Below are 8,678 nucleotides of genomic sequence, written 5' to 3' on the forward strand. Positions count from 1 at the left end.
GTAAGTTCCTTGAAGGCAGGGATCATGTCTACCAACCATATCAAATTGTACTCAGGCAGTTAATACAGTGCGCCACAGATGATAAATGCTTAATAAATATGATGGATTGATGGCATCGATGAAGGAATCAACACAACTTCCCTTTGGAGTAAATCAATCCGTTGTATTTATTTATCACCTATAATGTTACATAGTATTAATATGTGCAGGGGTCTGGCATGTCTTGTCTTATGCTGTCAATTCGTCTCTGACCCGTAGCGACTCCATGGACACATCTCTCCCAGAATGCCCCACCACCATCTGCAAGCGTTCTGGTATTGAATTCATAGAGTTTTCTTGGTAAAAATAGAGAAGTGGTTTACCATTGCCTTCTTCCACCCAGTAAACCTGAGTCTCCACCCTCGACTCACTCCCCTGCCACTGATGCCCAGAACAGGTGCTTTTTGACTCGGAGCAGATTGCTTTCTTCTCGCTAGCCACTGCCCCAGCTAAGAATGGAATGGGTATGCCTCTGCTTGATTCTCCCTCCCTTGGCCGAGACTGGTAGGGTACTGGAAACTCTCCAGGTGTGATCCTGAGAGGGGGTAGGGGTATTTACCCATCAATTAATCTAGCAGTGTTATTTACTGAGCACTTAGCCTTTGCCGAGCACTGTACTAAGCACTTGGGAGAGAACAATACAAAAGAGTTGGTAGACAAAATCACTGCCAACCAGGAGCTTACAGTCTAGAGGTTAATTATATGGTGCATAAAAAGGGGGCTTAGAGAAATGGCAACAGCAATAAAATATAGAATGTAATATGTGGCAAAGTGCATACTCACAAGGCTTGCAAGTTTATGTTGCACAACACTATACAGAATGTAACTAAACATAACTGACTGTGGTATACTTCATAATTTATAACTGTATGTTGTGCTTTATGGGAAGGTGGTGCTTAGACATCTAGAGTCCTTCGAGGTCCTAGATTAGGGTGACAGATTTATAGCATGACAGAGAGATGGACGGGGAGGAAGGTTTGCTTGAAGTCTACAGCGGCAATAAAGAAGTAACTATGTCGAAATACAGAGGCCAACTTGAGGAGACATCACTTGCCAGATTGCAATAGAGGCATGCGGGCTGGATGACCTCATCAACAGCCAAGGTGGGACACGGGTACCACAGAGAACCATTGGACATCCAGTGTTAATACTGGAGACCAATTGATATGAGGGTGGTGGTATTGTTGTGGGTTTATTCTCTAGTAGTTCTGGAGAGTGTATCCATGGATGTGCCTTTCTTGATGTGTGACAAAAATAAACCTGCTTTTGGGATCTTCTGAGTGCCTCCTTGTTGTGGTTTTGTGGCGTGACCACCAGAGCTAATGTTCATACGATCCTTTCCCTTATGGTGTTTCCATTCTATTGTGGCGGGGCCTAGTGGAAAGATCCCAGGCCCAGGAGTCAGAGGATCTGATGTGTAATCCTGGCTCTGCCACCTTCCTGCTGTGTCACCTTAGGCATGTAACTTTGCTCTACCTCAGTTCCCTCATCTGTAAAATGGGGATTCAATACTTCTCCTTTCAACTTAGACCCTGAGCCCCACAGGAGATGGACACTGTGTCTGACTCGATTATCGTGCGCTGAACCCAGCCCTCAATATTTTGATCAGTCTATTGTAATATCTTTATAAATACCACAATTAGCATTATGAGTGGAGAAGGCAGAAAATAAAATAAATTACAGATAGGAGAAGGCCAGAGAGGAGCCCAGATAGCTCAGTTGGTAGAGCATCAGACTTTTAATCTGAGGGTCCATGTTCAAGTCCCTGTTTGGGTGGATAAGCTTTTCATCTGTCAAATGGGATTGAGACTCTGAGCCCCACATAGGTCAGGGAATGTGTCAAATCTGATTTGCTTGTATCCACTCCGGCACTTCGTACGTTGCCTGGTACTTAGGAAATACCATAATTATTCATTATTGTTAAAGGTGTGGTATTTGTTAAACATTTACTCCGTACCATGCACTGTACTAAGTGCCGAGGTAGAGAAACTTTTTCTGGGTCAGATACAGTCCCTGTCCCACACTTGGGCTCAGAGTCTAAGACTGAGGGAGATCAGGGATTGTGTTCCCATTTTCCAGATGAGGTAGCCAAGGCCCAGAGAAGTGAAGATTGCATTCCCGTTTTGCAGATGAGGTAACCGAGGCCCAGAGAAGTGAAGTGACTGGCCCAAAGTCACATGGCTAGCAAGTGTGGCTCAGTGGAAAGAGCACGGGCTTGGGAGTCAGAGGTCATGGGTTCTAATCCCAGCTCCGCCACTTACCAGCTGAATGACTTCGGGCCAGTCACTTCACTTCTCTGTGCCTCAGTTCCCTCATCTGTAAAAGGGAATTAAGACTATGAGCCCCATGTGGGGCAATCTGATTACCTTGTATCCCGCCCAGCGCTTAGAACAGTGTCTGGCACATAGTAAGCACTTAACAAGTGTCATTATTATTATTATTATTATTATTATTATTATCAAGAGATGCACATGATGGCTATGAATTGCTCTCGATGATTTCATAATAGACAAAAAAACACCCCCATATGTAAACACACTTATCGTGGAGATATATGCAACCACACACACACAGCCACTCTGGCGCACACACACACACTCACACACAAGCTTCAACTGCCTGCGGTTACTTACACATAAACGCACACAGCCACACAAACCCATAAATATTTAGCCACTCATTTACTCATTTAACTATTTGCTAAAGCATCACTCCCCCGACTCAGAATCGTACCTGGAGAGTTTCCAGTACTCTACCAGTTTTGGCTATGGGAGGGAGAGTCAAGCAGAGGCATAGCCATTCCATTCCTAGCTTGCACAGTGGCTAGTGAGTGGAAAGCAATCTGCTACAAGTCAAAACTCACCTGGGCTGGGCAGCAGCAGCAAGGGAGAGAGTCGAGGGTGGAGACTCAGGTTTACTGCAGGGAAGAAGGCAATGGTATACCACTTCTGTATTTTCACCAAGAAAACTCTACGGATAAACTTGAAGATGGAGAATGGGGTGTTCTGGGAGAGATGTGCCCATTGATAGGTCGGAGACGACTCGACAGCAGAAGACAAGACAAAGCATCGCTGAGACAGCATCTCTCCTCTCCTCCAAACCCTTCACTTGCACCATGTATCTTTTCACATGAAATAAAAACACCTCACAATAAGCTCCCAGGCTTTCTACCATGTGAGACCGCCCCCCCCCCCCCCAGCCCCTGTCCATCTCCTCTATTCAGTTCCTCTTCATTGTTCCCAAGCCAACCTTCAAGCTGTAACTCACTCTTGATTCTCCCATCTCCATCCCTTGATTCACTGTTTCCCTGGCCTGGGCCAGGAACTCTTTTTATTATGGTATATGGTAAGAGTTTAATAGTAATAATGATAATGATGGCATTTATTAAGCACTTACTATGTGCAAAGCACTGTTCTAAGCGCTGGGGTGGTTACAAGGGGATCAAATTGTCCCACGGGGGGCTCACAGTCTTCATCCCCATTTTCTAGATGAGGTAACTGAGGCCCAGAGAAGTGAAGTGACATGCCCAAAGTCCCACGGCTGACAATGGATGGAGCCGAGATTTGAACCCATGACCTCTGACTCTAAAGCCCGGGCTCTTTCCACTGAGCTACGCTGCTTCTCTAACTATGCTTACTATGTACCAGGCACTGTACTAGCCACTGGAGTGGAGACAAGCTAATCAGGTTGGAAATAGTCCATGTTCCACATAATAATAATAATGATAATAATGATGGTATTTGTTAAGCACTTACTATGTGCAAAACACGGTTCTAAGCGCTGGGGTTGATACAAGGTAATCAGGTTGTCCCACGTGGGGCTCACAGTCTCAATCCCCATTTTTCAGATGAGGTAACTGAGGCACAGAGAAGTTAAGTGACTTGCCCTAAATCACACAGCTGATAAGTGACAGAACCGGGATTAGAACCCACAACCTCTGACTCCCAAGCCTGGGCTCTTTCCACTGAGCGACGCTGCTTCTCTTCCGCAACTGCAGAGAAATTCTCTCCTACCGGACACTGCGAATGGCATCATTTTGTGACACACGTGATGTGTGGAACTTTGAAAGGGGCAGGGGTCGCCTTTCTGACCCAACATGAGTTGGGGGGAGCGGAGGGCGGCGGCGACAGGATCTCTCAAATATCATTCATTCAATCGTATTTATTGAGTGCTTACTGTGTGCAAAGCACTGTACCGAGGGCTTGGGAGAGTACAATATAGCACCAGACGGACACATTCCCTGCCCACAACAAGCTCGCAGTCTAGAGGGTCAAAACCAAATTTTCCAAGTAAATACAAAAACATCATTTGACCAAAATACTCACTTCCGTACCTCGCTGATATGACAAAATTTACAGTAATGTTCTTACTGTGTCACAGCAGGAGCAAATTTGGTGTCAGGGTAGAGACAGCGCTATGTCCATATCTGTAATTTATTATGTCTATTCATGTCTGACTCCCCCTCTAGACTGTCAGCTTGTTGTGGGCAGGGAAACTGCCTGGTTACTATTTTACTGTTCTCTCCCAAGCACTTAGTACAGTGCTCTGCACACTGTAACTGCTCAATAAATGACTGAATGAACAAAGGGTGAGGATACCGTCAACCAGGCCTCTGCCCTGTGGGCGGGGGCAGTTGGGGAAACAATAGGATCTCTAATCTGGTGACCTGGCTAATATTACAGGGATTAATCAAGAGTTCACAGTTCCGACAGATGGTCTTAATGTCTGTTTATTTTTATGGTATTTGTGAAGGCACTGTACAAAGCACTGGGGTAGATACAAGCTCATCAGGTTGGCATAGCCCCCCCCTCCCCATCCCCCCTGCCCCCTCAACCATCTCAGAATCACAATCTTAATTCCCATTTTCCAGATGAGGTAACTGAGGCCAAGAGAAATGAAGGGACTTGCCCAACGTCTCCAAGCAGACAAGTGGTGGGGATGGGATTAGAACCCCAGCCCGTGTTCTGGCCACACTGTTTCTCTGGGCTTCATGTGGCTCATCTCAAAGGTATTTATTGAGTGCTTATTGTGGGCAAAACAGTGTTCTAAGTGTCGGGAGAGAACAAAACAACGGAATCGGTAGGTGCGTTCCCTGCTCACAACGAGGTTAGAGTCTAAAGGGGGAGTTCGGTCTACAGTTTCCTGCAAACTCACCCCGGCAGATAGCTTGCCCCCATTTTCCAGATGAGGAAACTGCAGCCTAGAGTAGTGAAGTGACTATTTAACTGGGAAACACCGTGGCCCGGTGGGTAGAACCCAGGCCTGGGATGATGATGATGATGATGATGGCATTTATTAAGCGCTTACTACGTGTAAAGCACTGTTCTAAGCGCTGGGGAGGTCACAAGGTGATCGGGTTGTCCCACAGGGGGCTCACAGCCTTAATCCCCACTTTACAGATGAGGCAATTGAGGCACAGAGAAGTTAAGTGACTTACCCAAAGTCACACAGCTGACAACTGGTGGAGCCGAGATTTGAACCCCTGACCTCCAACTCCAAAACCCGTGCTCTTTCTATTGAGCAACACTGCTTCTCAGCAGCATCTGGGCTGTCTTCCCGGCTCCACCACCTGCCTGCCGTGTGATCTTGGGCAAGTCCCTTCACTTCTCTGTGCTTCAGTTCCCTCATCTGGAAAATGGGGATGAAGACCGTGAGCCCCATGTGGGACAGGGACTGTGTCCAACCTGCCATCCTCGTAACCACCCCAGACCTCAGTACAGTGCTTGGCACATAGTAAGCCCATAACAGATACCATTATTATTATTATTATTATTATTACCATTATTATTATTATTATTATTATTATTATGAGAAGCAGCATGGCCTAGTGGGAAGAGCACGGGCTTGGGTGTCAGAGGATGTGGATTTTAACCCCAACTTTGCCACTTGTCTGCTCTGTGACCTTGGGCAAGTCACTACCTCATCTGCAAAATGGGGATGAAGACTGTGAGTCCCATGTGGGACAACCTGATGACCTTGTATGGTAATAATAATAATTATTATATTATTATTATTATTATCATTATCATTATTCCCATTCCCCCTTCTAGACTGTGAGTCCACTGTTGGGTAGGGACCATATCTATATGCTGCTAACTTGTACTTCCCAAGCGCTTAGTACAGTGCTCACACAGTAAGTGCTCAATAAATACGATTGAATGAATGAATGAATGAATAATAATGATGATGGTATTTGTTAAGTGCTTGCTATGTGCCAAGCACTGTTCTAAGGGCTGGGATGGATACAAGGTGATCAGGTTGTCCCGCGTGGGGCTCACACTCTTAATCCCCATTTTACAGATGAGGGAACTAAGCCCCAGAGAAGTGAAATGATCCGCTCAAGGTCACCCAGCAGACAATTGGCAGTGCCAAGATAAGAGCCCAGGTCCTTCTGACTCTCAGGCCTGTGCTGTATTCACTAGGCCACACTGCTCCTCTAGTCTACAAAGACTACCACAGTCTAAGCGGTTGGGAGAGCGAGTGTCTTATCCCCATTTTACAGATGAGGAAAGTGAAGCCCAGAAAGATCAACATCCCCCACAGCAGGCGAGTGGCGGAGCCGGGATCAGAGCCCGGGTCTCCTGACTCCCAGCCCTCCACTCTCTCCGCTAGGCCACTCTGCCTCCCTACGGAGCCCACGGAGGAGTCCGACATTTAGACGGCGGAGAGTCCGATGGGGACTCGGCCCATTTGAGGCCGTGGGAGACTCCTGCCCAAACCTAAGGGCTTTGGTCTCTCTCCCCCTCTAGCCTGGAACCTAGTTATTGTCAAGGAATCTGTCCCCTAATTCTGTCCTAGTGGACTCTCCCAAGAGCTTAGGACAATGCTCTGCACGTACCAAGCGCCCCGCCCAACAGCACGTACTAAGTGCCCAGTCCCCACGGCACTTATATACTTATCTGTAATTTATTTATATTGATGTCTGTCTCCCCCTCTAGACCTTATGCTCACTGTGGGCAGGGAATGTGTCCGATATATTGCCCTTTCCCAAGTGCTTAGTCCGGTGCTTCTGCACACAGAAGCAGCATGACTCAGTGGAAAGAGCATGGGCTTTGGAGTCAGAGGTCATGGGTTCGAATCCCAGCTCCACCACCTGTCTGCTGTGTGACCTTGGGCAAGTCACTTAACTTCTCTGAGCTTCAGTTACCTCATCTGTGAAATGGGAATGACGACTGTGAGCCCCACGTGGGACAATCTGATCACCTTGTATCCCCCCCCCCCCCGCCGGGCTTAGAACAGTGCTTTGCACAGAGTAAGTGTCATCATTATTATCTATTATTATTATTATTATTAAGCGCTCAATAAATACAATTGAATAGAATGAATGCCGCTGATTAAGAGACTGTATAAGGTCCCTGAGGATCGGGAATTTTCTTTCTCCCCTCGCCCGTGCTCTCCCATCTCTCAGTTCAGTGCTCTGCATCTACTTCGTTCAATACTGTTGCCGCCCGGCTCATCTGAACTAGGCTAAACTGACCCAGCTCCCGCCAGACCCTGCCGGCCATTTTGCCACCGTACGTCCATTAGGGGTGTTTACCTAGCGCTTACTCTTTGCAGAGCACTGCGCTAAGCACTTGGGTGAGAAGCGGCACGGCTTAGTGGAAAGAGCCGGGGCTTGGCAGGCGGAGGTCGTGGGTTCTAATCCCGACTCTGCCACGTATCAGCTGTGGGACTCTGGGCGAGTCACTTCACTTCTCTGGGCCTCGGTCTTCTCATCTGTCAAATGGGGATGAGGCCTGTGAGCCCCACTGATGACCCTGTATCTACGACTTTGGGCAAGCCACTTTGCTACTCTTGGCCTCAGTTCCCTCATCTGTAAAATGGGGACTAAGATTGTGAGCCCCACATGGGACAACCTGATCGCCTTGTACCCTCCCAAGAGCTTAGAACAGTGCTTTACACATAGTAAGCGCTTAACAAATACCAAAATTATTATTATTACCCCAGCGCTTAGAACGGTGCTTGGCACATAGTAAGCGCTTAACAGACACCCTCGTTATTATTATAATTTTTATGCTACAGTCGGCAGGCACGGTCCCCGCCCGCCCTGCAGATGTTCAGCTGGGATGCCCGCGGCCTAATAGTTGGAGCTTCCCACTCCAAGGTGTCACATCTCCTCCAAGAGGCCTTCCGTGACTGAGCCCTCCTTTCTTCTTCTCCCAGTCCCTCTTGCTCCCTTTCTTCATTCCCCCCTCCCAGCCCCACACCCCTTCTGTCCACATCCGTCATTATTTTTATGGCCCATCTCACCCTCTAGACCATCAGCTCATTGTGAGCAGGGAATGTGTCTGTTGATTGCTCTAATGGCTTCCCCCAGGTGCTTAGTACAGTGCTCTGCACCTAGTAAGTGCTCAGTCAATACGATTGACGGGAAGGAAGGAAAGAGAGCAGCAGGTGCTGGGGCTGAGTGAAGGCCTAGGCCTGTGCCCCCTCCTCGCCTTCGGCGTGGCTCAGTGGAAAGAGCCAAGGCTTGGGAGTCAGAGGTCATGAGTTCTAATCCCGCTTCGGGGCGGGGAAGAGAAATGGAGGGGGGTTAAAGTTAGCGGGGGGAGAAGCCCCCCACCCTGGTTCTCCCCCCACCCACCCGCTCCCCCCATGGGTCCGGCGGCGGCAGCGGCGGCGGTCCCTCCATCCCTCGC

At 48.1% G+C, this 8,678-nt stretch overlaps 2 non-coding genes across 2 annotated transcripts; both read left to right on the plus strand.

Annotated features, from left to right (window-relative positions):
* The first annotated feature begins 1,743 nt into the window (after positions 1 to 1,743).
* On the plus strand, positions 1,744 to 1,815 carry TRNAK-UUU. Its single transcript has one exon. It is a non-coding gene; the product is annotated as a tRNA-Lys (tRNA).
* A 939-nt stretch (positions 1,816 to 2,754) lies between these two features.
* Positions 2,755 to 2,892, plus strand: LOC119923416. Its single transcript, XR_005448852.1, has one exon. It is a non-coding gene; the product is annotated as a small nucleolar RNA SNORA7 (small nucleolar RNA).
* The last annotated feature ends 5,786 nt before the right edge of the window (positions 2,893 to 8,678 follow it).

This window comes from Tachyglossus aculeatus, unplaced genomic scaffold, assembly GCF_015852505.1.
Source record: "Tachyglossus aculeatus isolate mTacAcu1 unplaced genomic scaffold, mTacAcu1.pri scaffold_195_arrow_ctg1, whole genome shotgun sequence".
NCBI lineage: Eukaryota > Metazoa > Chordata > Mammalia > Monotremata > Tachyglossidae > Tachyglossus > Tachyglossus aculeatus.